Source organism: Oncorhynchus tshawytscha, linkage group LG18, assembly GCF_018296145.1.
Source record: "Oncorhynchus tshawytscha isolate Ot180627B linkage group LG18, Otsh_v2.0, whole genome shotgun sequence".
NCBI classification, from domain to species: Eukaryota; Metazoa; Chordata; class Actinopteri; order Salmoniformes; family Salmonidae; genus Oncorhynchus; species Oncorhynchus tshawytscha.
The window spans coordinates 46,537,363-46,549,513 of NC_056446.1; positions in this window are offsets into that span (position 1 = coordinate 46,537,363).

The window sequence follows — 12,151 nt, forward strand, 5'->3', positions numbered from 1 at the left end:
TATTCTATTATGACGGACCAGCTAGATCTCATGTTTCTATTACATTATGACAGACCAGCTAGATCTACTGTCTCTATTAAATTATGACAGACCAGCTAGATCTACTGTCTCTATTATATTATAACAGACCAGCTAGATTTACTGTATCTATTATAGTATAACAGACCAGCTAGATCTACTGTTTCTATTATATTATGACAGACCAGCTAGATCTATTGTCTCTATTATATTATGACAGACCAGCTAGATCTACTGTCTCTATTATATTATGACAGACCAGCTAGATCTACTGTCTCTATTATATTATGACAGACCAGCTAGATCTACTGTCTCTATTATATTATGACAGACCAGCTATATCTACTGTCTCTATTATATTATGACAGACCAGCTAGATCTACTGTCGCTATTATATTATGACAGACCAGCTAGATCTACTGTCACTATTATATTATAACAGACCAGCTAGATCTACTGTCTCTATTATATTATGACAGACCAGCTAGATCTACTGTCTCTATTATATTATGACAGACCAGCTAGATCTACTGTCTCTATTATATTATGACAGACCAGCTAGATCTACTGTCTCTATTATATTATGACAGACCAGCTAGATCTACTGTCTCTATGTCTCTATTATATTATGACAGACCAGCTAGATCTACTGTCTCTATTGTATTATGACAGACCAGCTAGATCTACTGTCTCTATTATATTATGACAGACCAGCTAGATCTACTGTCTCTATTATATTATGACAGACCAGCTAGATCTACTGTCTCTATTATATTATGACAGACCAGCTAGATCTACTGTCTCTATTATATTATGACAGACCAGCTAGATCTACTGTCTCTATTATATTATGACAGACCAGCTAGATCTATGTCTCTATTATATTATGACAGACCAGCTAGATCTACTGTCTCTATTATAATTATGACAGACCAGCTAGATCTACTGTCTCTATGTCTCTATTATATTATGACAGACCAGCTAGATCTACTGTTTCTATTATATTATGACAGACCAGCTAGATCTACTGTCTCTATTATATTATGACAGACCAGCTAGATCTACTGTCTCTATTATATTATGACAGACCAGCTAGATCTACTGTCTCTATTATATTATGACAGACCAGCTAGATCTACTGCCTCCAATATAATATGACAAACCAGCTAGATCTACTGTCTCTATGTCTCTATTATATTATGACAGACCAGCTAGATCTACTGTCTCTATTATATTATGAGAGACCAGCCAGATCTCCTGTCGCTATTATATTATGACGGACCAGCTAGATCTACTGTCTCTATTAAATTATGACAGACCAGCTAGATCTACTGTCTCTATTATATTATAACAGACAGCTAGATTTACTGTCTCTGTTATATTATCTAGCTAGATCTCTCTATTACATTATGACAGACCAGCTAGATCTACTGTCTCTATTATATTATGACAGACCAGCTAGATCTACTGTCTCTGTTATATTTTGACAGACCAGCTCGATCTACTGTCTCTATTATATTATGACAGACCAGCTAGATCTACTGTCTCTATTATAATATGACAAACCAGCTAGATCTACTGTCTCTATGTATCTATTATATTATGGCAGACCAGCTAGATCTACTGTCTCTACTATAATATGACAGACCAGCTAGATCTACTGTCTCTATTATATTATGACGGACCAGCACTTCTCCTTCACCCAAATTCAGATAGCTGATGTTCTGAAAGAGCTACAAAATCTGGACCCCTACAAATCAGCCGGGCTAGACAATCTTGACCCTCTCTTTCTAAAATTATCTGCCAAAATTGTTGCAACCCCTATTACTAGCCTGTTCAACCTCTCTTTCGTATCATCTGAGATTCCTTTAGATTGGAAAGCTGCCGCGGTCATCCCCCTCTTCAAAGGGGGAGACACTCTAGACCCAAACTGCTACAGACCTATATCAATTCTACCCTGCCTAAGGTCTTTGAAAGCTAAGTTAACAAATAGATTACCGAACATTTTGAATCTCACTGTACCTTCTCCGCTATGCTACCGCCATCGATAAGAGACATTACTGTGCAGCCGTATTCATCGACCTGGCTAAGGCTTTCGACTCTGTCAATCACAACATTCTTATTGGCAGACTCAACAGCCTTGGTTTCTCAAAAATTGCCTCGCTTGGTTCACCAATTACACTGAATGAGTTCAGTGTGCCAAATCGGAGGGCCTGTTGTCCGGACCTCTGGCAGTCTTTATGGGGGTGCCACAGGGTTCAATTCTCGGGCCGACTCTCTTCTCCATATACATCAAGGATGTCTCTCTCGCTGCTGGTGATTCTTTGATCCACCTCTACGCAGACGACACCATTCTGTCTACCATTCAGATGAGCATCAATGCCATACAACACTCCTTCCGTGGCCTCCAACTGCTCTTAAATGCAAGTAAAACTAAATGCATGCTCTCCAACCATTCGCTGCCTGCACCTGCCCACATGTCCAGCATGACTACTCTGGATGGTTCTGACTACTACAAATACCTAGGTGTCTGGTTAGACTGTAAACTCTCCTTCCAGACTCACATTAAACATCTCCAATCCAAAGTTAAATCTTGAACACTCCAACACTCTGCTCAAAAAATTGGATGCAGTCTATCACACAGTGCCATCCGTTTTGTCACCAAAGCCCCATATACTACCCACCACTGCGACCTGTATGCTCTCGTTGGTTGGTCCTCGCTTCATATTCGTTGCCAAACCCTCTGGCTAAGTCTCTGCTAGGTAAAGCCCCGCCTTATCTCTGTCACGTTCTGACCTTTATTTCCTTTGTTTTGTATTTATTTAGTATGGTCAGGGCGTGAGTTGGGTGGACAGTCTATGTTTGTTTTTCTAGGTTTTGGGTATTTCTATGTTTCGGCCTAGTATGGTTCTCATTCAGAGGCAGGTGTCATTAGTTGTCTCTGATTGAGAATCATACTTAGGTAGCCTGGGTTTCACTGTGTGTTTGTGGGTGATTGTTCCTGTCTCTGTGTTTGCACCAGATAGGACTGTTTAGGTTTTCGCACATTTATTGTTTTGTTAGTTATTTCATGTCTAGTTCCTTTATTAAAGAACATGAATAACCACCACGCTGCATTTTGGTCCGCTTCTCCTTCACCAAATCAAATCAAATCAAATCAAATTTATTTATATAGCCCTTCGTACATCAGCTGATATCTCAAAGTGCTGTACAGAAACCCAGCCTAAAACCCCAAACAGCAAGCAATGCAGGTGTAGAAGCACGGTGGCTAGGAAAAACTCCCTAGAAAGGCCAAAACCTAGGAAGAAACCTAGAGAGGAACCAGGCTATGTGGGGTGGCCAGTCCTCTTCTGGCTGTGCCGGGTGGAGATTATAACAGAACATGGCCAAGATGTTCAAATGTTCATAAATGACCAGCATGGTCGAATAATAATAAGGCAGAACAGTTGAAACTGGAGCAGCAGCACAGTCAGGTGGAAGTTGAAACTGGAGCAGCAGCATGGCCAGGTGGACTGGGGACAGCAAGGAGTCATCATGTCAGGTAGTCCTGGGGCATGGTCCTAGGGCTCAGGTCAGTTGAAACTGGAACAGCAGCATGGCCAGGTGGACTGGGGACAGCAAGGAGTCATCATGTCAGGTAGTCCTGGAGCTCAGGTCCTAGGGCTCAGGTCCTCCGAGAGAGAGAAAGAAAGAGAGAAGGAGAGAATTAGAGAACGCACACTTAGATTCACACAGGACACCGAATAGGACAGGAGAAGTACTCCAGATATAACAAACTGACCCCAGCCCCCGACACATAAACTACTGCAGCATAAATACTGGAGGCTGAGACAGGAGGGGTCAGGAGACACTGTGGCCCCATCCGAGGACACCCCCGGACAGGGCCAAACAGGAAGGATATAACCCCACCCACTTTGCCAAAGCACAGCCCCCACACCACTAGAGGGATATCTTCAACTATCAACTTACCATCCTGAGACAAGGCTGAGTATAGCCCACAAAGATCTCCACCACGGCACAACTCAAGGGGGGGGCGCCAACCCAGACAGGATGACCACAACAGTGAATCAACCCACTCAGGTGACGCACCCCCTCCAGGGACGGCAAGATAGAGCCCCAGTAAGCCAGTGACCCAGCCCCCGTAATAGGGTTAGAGGCAGAGAATCCCAGTGGAAAGAGGGGAACCGGCCAGGCAGAGACAGCAAGGGCGGTTCGTTGCTCCAGAGCCTTTCCGTTCACCTTCCCACTCCTGGGCCAGACTACACTCAATCATATGACCCACTGAAGAGATGAGTCTTCAGTAAAGACTTAAAGGTTGAGACCGAGTTTGCGTCTCTGACATGGGTAGGCAGACCGTTCCATAAAAATGGAGCTCTATAGGAGAAAGCCCTGCCTCCAGCTGTTTGCTTAGAAATTCTAGGGACAATTAGGAGGCCTGCGTCTTGTGACCGTAGCGTACGTGTAGGTATGTACGGCAGGACCAAATCAGAGAGATAGGTAGGAGCAAGCCCATGTAATGCTTTGTAGGTTAGCAGTAAAACCTTGAAATCAGCCCTTGCTTTGACAGGAAGCCAGTGTAGAGAGGCTAGCACTGGAGTAATATGATCAAATTTTTTGGTTCTAGTCAGGATTCTAGCAGCCGTATTTAGCACTAACTGAAGTTTATTTAGTGCTTTATCCGGTTAGCCGGAAAATAGAGCATTGCAGTAGTCTAACCTAGAAGTGACAAAAGCATGGATTAATTTTTCTGCATCATTTTTGGACAGAAAGTTTCTGATTTTTGCAATGTTACGTAGATGTAAAAAAGAGGTCCTTGAAATGGTCTTGATATGTTCTTCAAAAGAGAGATCAGGGTCCAGAGTAACGCCGAGGTCCTTCACAGTTTTATTTGAGACGACTGTACAACCATTAAGATTAATTGTCAGATTCAACAGAAGATCTCTTTGTTTCTTGGGACCTAGAACAAGCATCTCTGTTTTGTCCGAGTTTAATAGTAGAAAGTTTGCAGCCATCCACTTCCTTATGTCTGAAACACATGCTTCTAGCGAGGGCAATTTTGGGGCTTCACCATGTTTCATTGAAATGTACAGCTGTGTGTCATCCGCATAGCAGTGAAAGTTTACATTATGTTTTCGAATAACATCCCCAAGAGGTAAAATATATAGTGAGAACAATAGTGGTCCTAAAACGGAACCTTGAGGAACACCGAAATTTACAGTTGATTTGTCAGAGGACAAACCATTCACAGAGACAAACTGATATCTTTCCGACAGATAAGATCTAAACCAGGCCAGAACATGTCCGTGTAGACCAATTTGGGTTTCCAATCTCTCCAAAAGAATGTGGTGATCGATGGTATCAAAAGCGGCACTAAGGTCTAGGAGCACGAGGACAGATGCAGAGCCTCGGTCCGATGCCATTAAAATGTCATTTACCACCTTCACAAGTGCCGTCTCAGTGCTATGATGGGGTCTAAAACCAGACTGAAGCATTTCGTATACATTGTTTGTCTTCAGGAAGGCAGTGAGTTGCTGAGCAACAGCCTTCTCTAAAATTTTTGAGAGGAATGGAAGATTCGATATAGGCCGATAGTTTTTTATATTTTCTGGGTCAAGGTTTGGCTTTTTCAAGAGAGGCTTTATTACTGCCACTTTTAGTGAGTTTGGTACACATCCAGTGGATAGAGAGCCGTTTATTATGTTCAACATAGGAGGGCCAAGCACAGGAAGCAGCTCTTTCAGTAGTTTAGTTGGAATAGGGTCCAGTATGCAGCTTGAAGGTTTAGAGGCCATGATTATTTTCATCATTGTGTCAAGAGATATAGTACTAAAACACTTGAGCGTCTCTCTTGATCCTAGGTCCTGGCAGAGTTGTGCAGACTCAGGACAACTGAGGTTTGGAGGAATACGCAGGTTTAAAGAGGAGTCCGTAATTTGCTTTCTAATAATCATAATCTTTTCCTCAAAGAAGTTCATGAATTTATCACTGCTAAAGTGAAAGTCATCCTCTCTTGGGGAATGCTGCTTTTTAGTTAGCTTTGCGACAGTATCAAAAAGGAATTTCGGATTGTTCTTATTTTCCTCAATTAAGTTAGAAAAATAGGATGATCGAGCAGCAGTAAGGGCTCTTCGGTACTGCACGGTACTGTCTTTCCAAGCTAGTCGGAAGACTTCCAGTTTGGTGTGGCGCCATTTCCGTTCCAATTTTCTGGAAGCTTGCTTCAGAGCTCGGGTATTTTCTGTGTACCAGGGAGCTAGTTTCTTATGAGAATTTTTTTAGTTTTTAGGGGTGCAACTGCATCTAGGGTATTGCGCAAGGTTAAATTGAGATCCTCAGTTAGGTGGTTAACTGATTTTTGTCCTCTGGCGTCCTTGGGTAGGCAGAGGGAGTCTGGAAGGGCATCAAGGAATCTTTGTGTTGTCTGTGAATTCATAGCACGACTTTTGATGTTCCTTGGTTGGGGTCTGAGCAGATTATTTGTTGCAATTGCAAACGTAATAAAATGGTGGTCCGATAGTCCAGGATTATGAGGAAAAACATTAAGATCCACCACATTTATTCCATGGGACAAAACTAGGTCCAGCGTATGACTGTGACAGTGAGTGGGTCCAGAGACATGTTGGACAAAACCCACTGAGTCGATGATGGCTCCGAAAGCCTTTTGGAGTGGGTCTGTGGACTTTTCCATGTGAATATTAAAGTCACCAAAGATTAGAATATTATCTGCTATGACTACAAGGTCCGATAGGAATTCAGGGAACTCAGTGAGAAACGCTGTATATGGCCCAGGAGGCCTGTAAACAGTAGCTATAAAAAGTGATTGAGTAGGCTGCATAGATTTCATGACTAGAAGCTCAAAAGACGAAAACGTCTTTTTTTTTTTTGTAAATTGAAATTTGCTATCGTAAATGTTAGCAACCCCTCCGCCTTTGCGGGATGCACGGGGGATATGGTCACTAGTGTAGCCAGGAGGTGAGGCCTCATTTAAAACAGTAAATTCATCAGGCTTAAGCCATGTTTCAGTCAGGCCAATCACATCAAGATTATGATCAGTGATTAGTTCATTGACTATAATTGCCTTTGAAGTAAGGGATCTAACATTAAGTAGCCCTATTTTGAGATGTGAGGTATCATGATCTCTTTCAGTAATGACAGGAATGGAGGTGGTCTTTATCCTAGTGAGATTGCTAAGGCGAACACCGCCAGGTTTAGTTTTGCCCAACCTAGGTCGAGGCACAGACACGGTCTCAATGGTGATAGCTGAGCTGACTACACTGACTGTGCTAGTGGCAGACTCCACTATGCTGGCAGGCTGGCTAACAGCCTGCTGCCTGGCCTGCACCCTATTTCATTGTGGAGCTAGAGGAGTTAGAGCCCTGTCTATGTTGGTAGATAAGATGAGAGCACCCCTCCAGCTAGGATGGAGTCCGTCACTCCTCAGCAGGTCAGGCTTGGTCCTGTTTGTGGGTGAGTCCCAGAAAGAGGGCCAATTATCTACAAATTCTATCTTTTGGGAGGGGCAGAAAACAGTTTTCAACCAGCGATTGAGTTGTGAGACTCTGCTGTAGAGCTCATCACTCCCCCTAACTGGGGGGGGGCCAGAGACAATTACTCGATGCCGACACATCTTTCTAGCTGATATGCACGCAGAAGCTATGTTGCGCTTGGTGATCTCTGACTGTTTCATCCTAACATCGTTGGTGCCGACGTGGATAACAATATCTCTATACTCTCTACACTCGCCAGTTTTAGCTTTAGCCAGCACCATCTTCAGATTAGCCTTAACGTCGGTAGCCCTGCCCCGGGTAAACAGTGTATGATCGCTGGATGATTCGCTTTAAGTCTAATACTGCGGGTAATGGAGTCGCCAATGACTAGAGTTTTCAATTTGTCAGAGCTAATGGTGGGAGGCTTCGGCGTCTCAGACCCCGTAACGGGAGGAGTAGAGACCAGAGAAGACTCGGCCTCTGACTCCGACCCGCTGCTTAATGGGGAAAACCGGTTGAAAGTTTCTGTCGGCTGAATGAGCGACACCGGTTGAGCGTTCCTACAGCATTTCCTTCCAGAAACCGTGAGAAAGTTGTCCGGCTGCGGGGACTGTGTCAGGGGATTTATACTACTATCTGTACTTACTGGTGGCACAGACGCTGTTTCATCCTTTCCTACACTGAAATTACCCTTGCCTAACGATTGCGTCTGAAGCTGGGCTTGCAGCACAGCTATCCTCGCCGTAAGGCGAGTACAGCGTCTGCAATTAGAAGGCATCATGTTAATGTTACTACTTAGCTTCGGCTGTTGGAGGTCCTGACGAATCGTGTCCAGATAAAGCGTCCGGAGTGAAAAAGTTGAAAAAGTTGAGGAAAAAATAAATAAATATATGAACGGTAATTAAAAAGTGAAAACCGTAAAGTTGTCAGGTAGCAAAACAGGTTGGCAACAAAACGCACAGCAACTCGAAAACAAGCCTGCAAGTTGTGACCGGAAATGACAGGAAAACCCTTACAGAATCACCCACCACAAGAGGACCAAGCGGCGTGGTAACGGGCAACAGCAGCGAAAAGAGGAATGGACATGGGAGGACGGTTTGGACGGCAAGAATATGGACTATACTACTTGGGAGGAAATAGACAGGTGGGCGGTCGACCCAGGGAGAGTGCCGGAGCCCGCCTGGGATTCGATGGAGCAGTGCGCGGAAGGTTACAGGAGAATGAGGTTGGCGAAGCAAGCACGGTGGCGCGGACGGAAGCCCGAGAGTCAGCCCCAAAAATGTATTGGGGGGGGCACAGGGGGAGTTTGGCAGAGTCAGGAGTCAGACCTGAGCCAACTCCCCCCGTTTATCGTGAGGAGCCAAGGAGGAGCTCAGAACCAGAGCTGATGTTGGAGGTGAGCGAAGCAGACACTGTGAAGGAGTTAATGGGGAAATTGGAGGAGAGAGATATGAGGGAGTTGCTGGTTTGGTGCATGAGGCACGACATTCGCCCGACGGAGCGTGTCAGGGATTTAATGGCACCTGGGTCAGCTCTCCATACACATCCTGAGGTGCATGCTAGGGGTATGGTGAAGACTGTACCAGCCTCAAGCACCAGGCCTCCTGTGCATCTCCCTAGTCTTGCACGTCCTGTGCCATCTCAGCACTACAGTGCTCCTAGCAGTGCTAACCGGTGGTGCTAACCGGCGGTGGTTCGCACGGTGTCCCCAGTACGCGTGCTTAGCCCGGTGCGCTACATCCCAGCTTCCCACATCTTGCCGGGCTAGGGTGAAGATCCAGCCAGGGCGGTTGGTGCCAGCCCTGCTCTCAAGATCTCCAGTACGCCTTCACGGTCCGGTCCATCCAGTGCCACCTCCACACACCAGCCCTCCGGTGGCAGCTCCCCGCACCAGGCTTCCTGTGCGTGTCCTCGGCCTAGTACCACCAGTGCCAGCACCACGCATCAGGCCTACAGTGCGTCCCGCCTGTCCAGCGCTGCCGGGGCCTTCCTCCTCTCCTGCGCTGCCGGAGTCTCCCGCCTCTCCGGCGCTGCTAGAGCCTTCCTCCTCTCCAGCGCAGCCGGAGTCTCCCGCCTGTTCGGCACTACCAGAGCTCCCGCCCCTCAGTCCAGAGGCGCAAGAGCCCCTCATTCCAGAGGCGCCAGAGCTCCTTAGTCCAGCGCTGCCAGAGCCTTCCTCTCCAGCGTTGCCGGAGCTTCCCGTCTGCCCAGCGCCATCTGAGCCACCCGTCTGCCCAGCGCCGCCAGTGCCGCCAGTCTGCCCGGAGCCGCCAGTGCCGCCAGTCTGCCAGGGGCCGCCAGTGCCGCCAGTCAGCCAGGGGCCGCCAGTGCCGCCAGTCAGCCAGGGGTAGCCAGTGCCGACAGTCAGCCAGGGGCCACCAGTGCCGCCAGTCAGCCAGGGGCCGCCAGTGCCGCCAGTCAGCCAGGGGCCGCCAGTGCCCCTCAGCCCAGAGGCGCCAGAGCCCCTCAGCCCAGAGGCGCCAGGGCCCCTCAGCCCAGAGGCGCCAGAGCCCCTCAGCCCAGAGGCGCCAGAGCCCCTCAGCCCAGAGGCGCCAGGGCCCCTCAGCCCAGAGGCGCCAGGGCCCCTCAGCCCAGAGGCGCCAGGGCCCCTCAGCCCAGAGGCGCCAGAGCCCCTCAGCCCAGAGGCGCCAGAGCCCCTCAGTCCCGAGCTGCCCATTTGTCCCGAGCAGCTGCACCTCTGTCCCGAGCTGCCCCTCTGTCCCGAGCAGCTGCCCCTCTGTCCCAAGCAGCTGCCCCTCTGTCCCGAGCAGCTGCACCTCTGTCCCGAGCAGCTGCACCTCTGTCCAGAGCTGCCCCTCTGTCCAGTGGGGTCATTGAGAGGGGTTGCCATGGTTAGAGAGCAACGGAGGCGGACAATGAGCCGGACTAAGACAATGGTGAAGTGGGGTCCGCGTCCCGCGCCAGAGCCGCCACCGCGGACAGACGCCCACCCAGACCCTCCCCTATAGGTCAAGGTTTTGCGGCCGGAGTCCGCACCTTTGGGGGGGTACTGTCACGTTCTGACCTTTATTTCCTTTGTTTTGTATTTATTTAGTATGGTCAGGGTGTGAGTTGGATGGGCAGTCTATGTTTGTTTTTCTAGGTTTTGGGTATTTCTATGTTTCGGCCTAGTATGGTTCTCAATCAGAGGCAGGTGTCATTAGTTGTCTCTGATTGAGAATCATACTTAGGTAGCCTGGGTTTTGTGGGTGATTGTTCCTGTCTCTGTGTTTGCACCAGATAGGACTGTTTAGGTTTTCGCACATTTATTGTTTTGTTAGTTATTTCATGTCTAGTTCCTTTATTAAAGAACATGAATAACCACCACGCTGCATTTTGGTCCGCTTCTCCTTCACCACAGGAAAACCCTTACAATCTCAGCTCCCTGGTCACCATAGCAGCACCCTCCTATAGTACACGTTCCAGCAGGTATATCTCACTGGTCACCCCCAAAGCCAATTCTTCCTTTGGCCGCCTCTCCTTCCAGTTCTATGCTGACAATGACTGGAATGAACTGCAAAAATCTCTGAAGCTGGAGACTCTTACCTCCCTCACTAACTTTAAGCATCAGCTGTCAGTGAAGCTCACAGATCACTGCACCTGTACATAGCTCATCTGTAAATAGCCCATCCAATCTACCTCATCCCCATACTGTATTTATTTATTTATCTTGCGCCTTTTCACCCCAGTATCTCTAATTGCACATTCATCTTCTGCACATCCTACCATTCCAGTGTTTAATTGCTATATTGTAATTACTTCGCCACCATGGTCTATTTATTGCCTTACCTCCCTTATCTTACCTCATTTACACACCCTGTATATAGACTTTTTCTGTTGTATTATTGATTGTATGTCTGTTTACCAGGACGTGTACTCCGAGCATGCGCTGACCAACTGGCAAGTGTCTACACTGACATTTTCAACCTCTCCCTGACTGAGTCTGTAATACCAACATGTTTCAAACAGACCACCATAGTCCCTGTGCCCAGGAACACTAAGGTAACCTGCCTAAATGACTACCGACCCGTAGTACTCACGTCTGTAGCCATGAAGTGCTTGGAAAGGCTGGTCATGGCTCACATCGACACCATTATCCCAGAAACCCTAGACCCACTCCAATTTGCATACCTCCCCAACAGATCCACAGATGATGCAATCTCTATTGCACTCATCACTGCCCTTTCCCACCTGGACAAAAGGAACACCTACATATGTGAGAATGCTATTAATTGACTACAGCTCAGCGTTCAACACCATAGTGCCCTCAAAGCTCATCACTAAGCTAAGGACCCTGGGACAAAACTCCTCCATCTGCAACTGGATCCTGGACTTCCTGAGGGTAGGGAACAACTCATCCGCCACACTGATCCTCAACACGGGAGCCCCTCAGGGGTGTGTGCTCAGTCCCCTCCTGTATTCCCTGTTCACTCCAACACCAACAGTAAGTTTGCCGATGACACAGCAGTGGTAGATTGATCACCGACAACGATGAGACAGCCTATAGGGTGGAGGTCAGAGACCTGGCCGTGTGGTGCCAGGACAACAACCTCTCCCACAACGCGATCAAGACAAAAATGATTGTGGATTACAGGAAAAGGAGGACCAAGCACGACCCCATTCTCATTGACGGGGCTGTAGTGGAG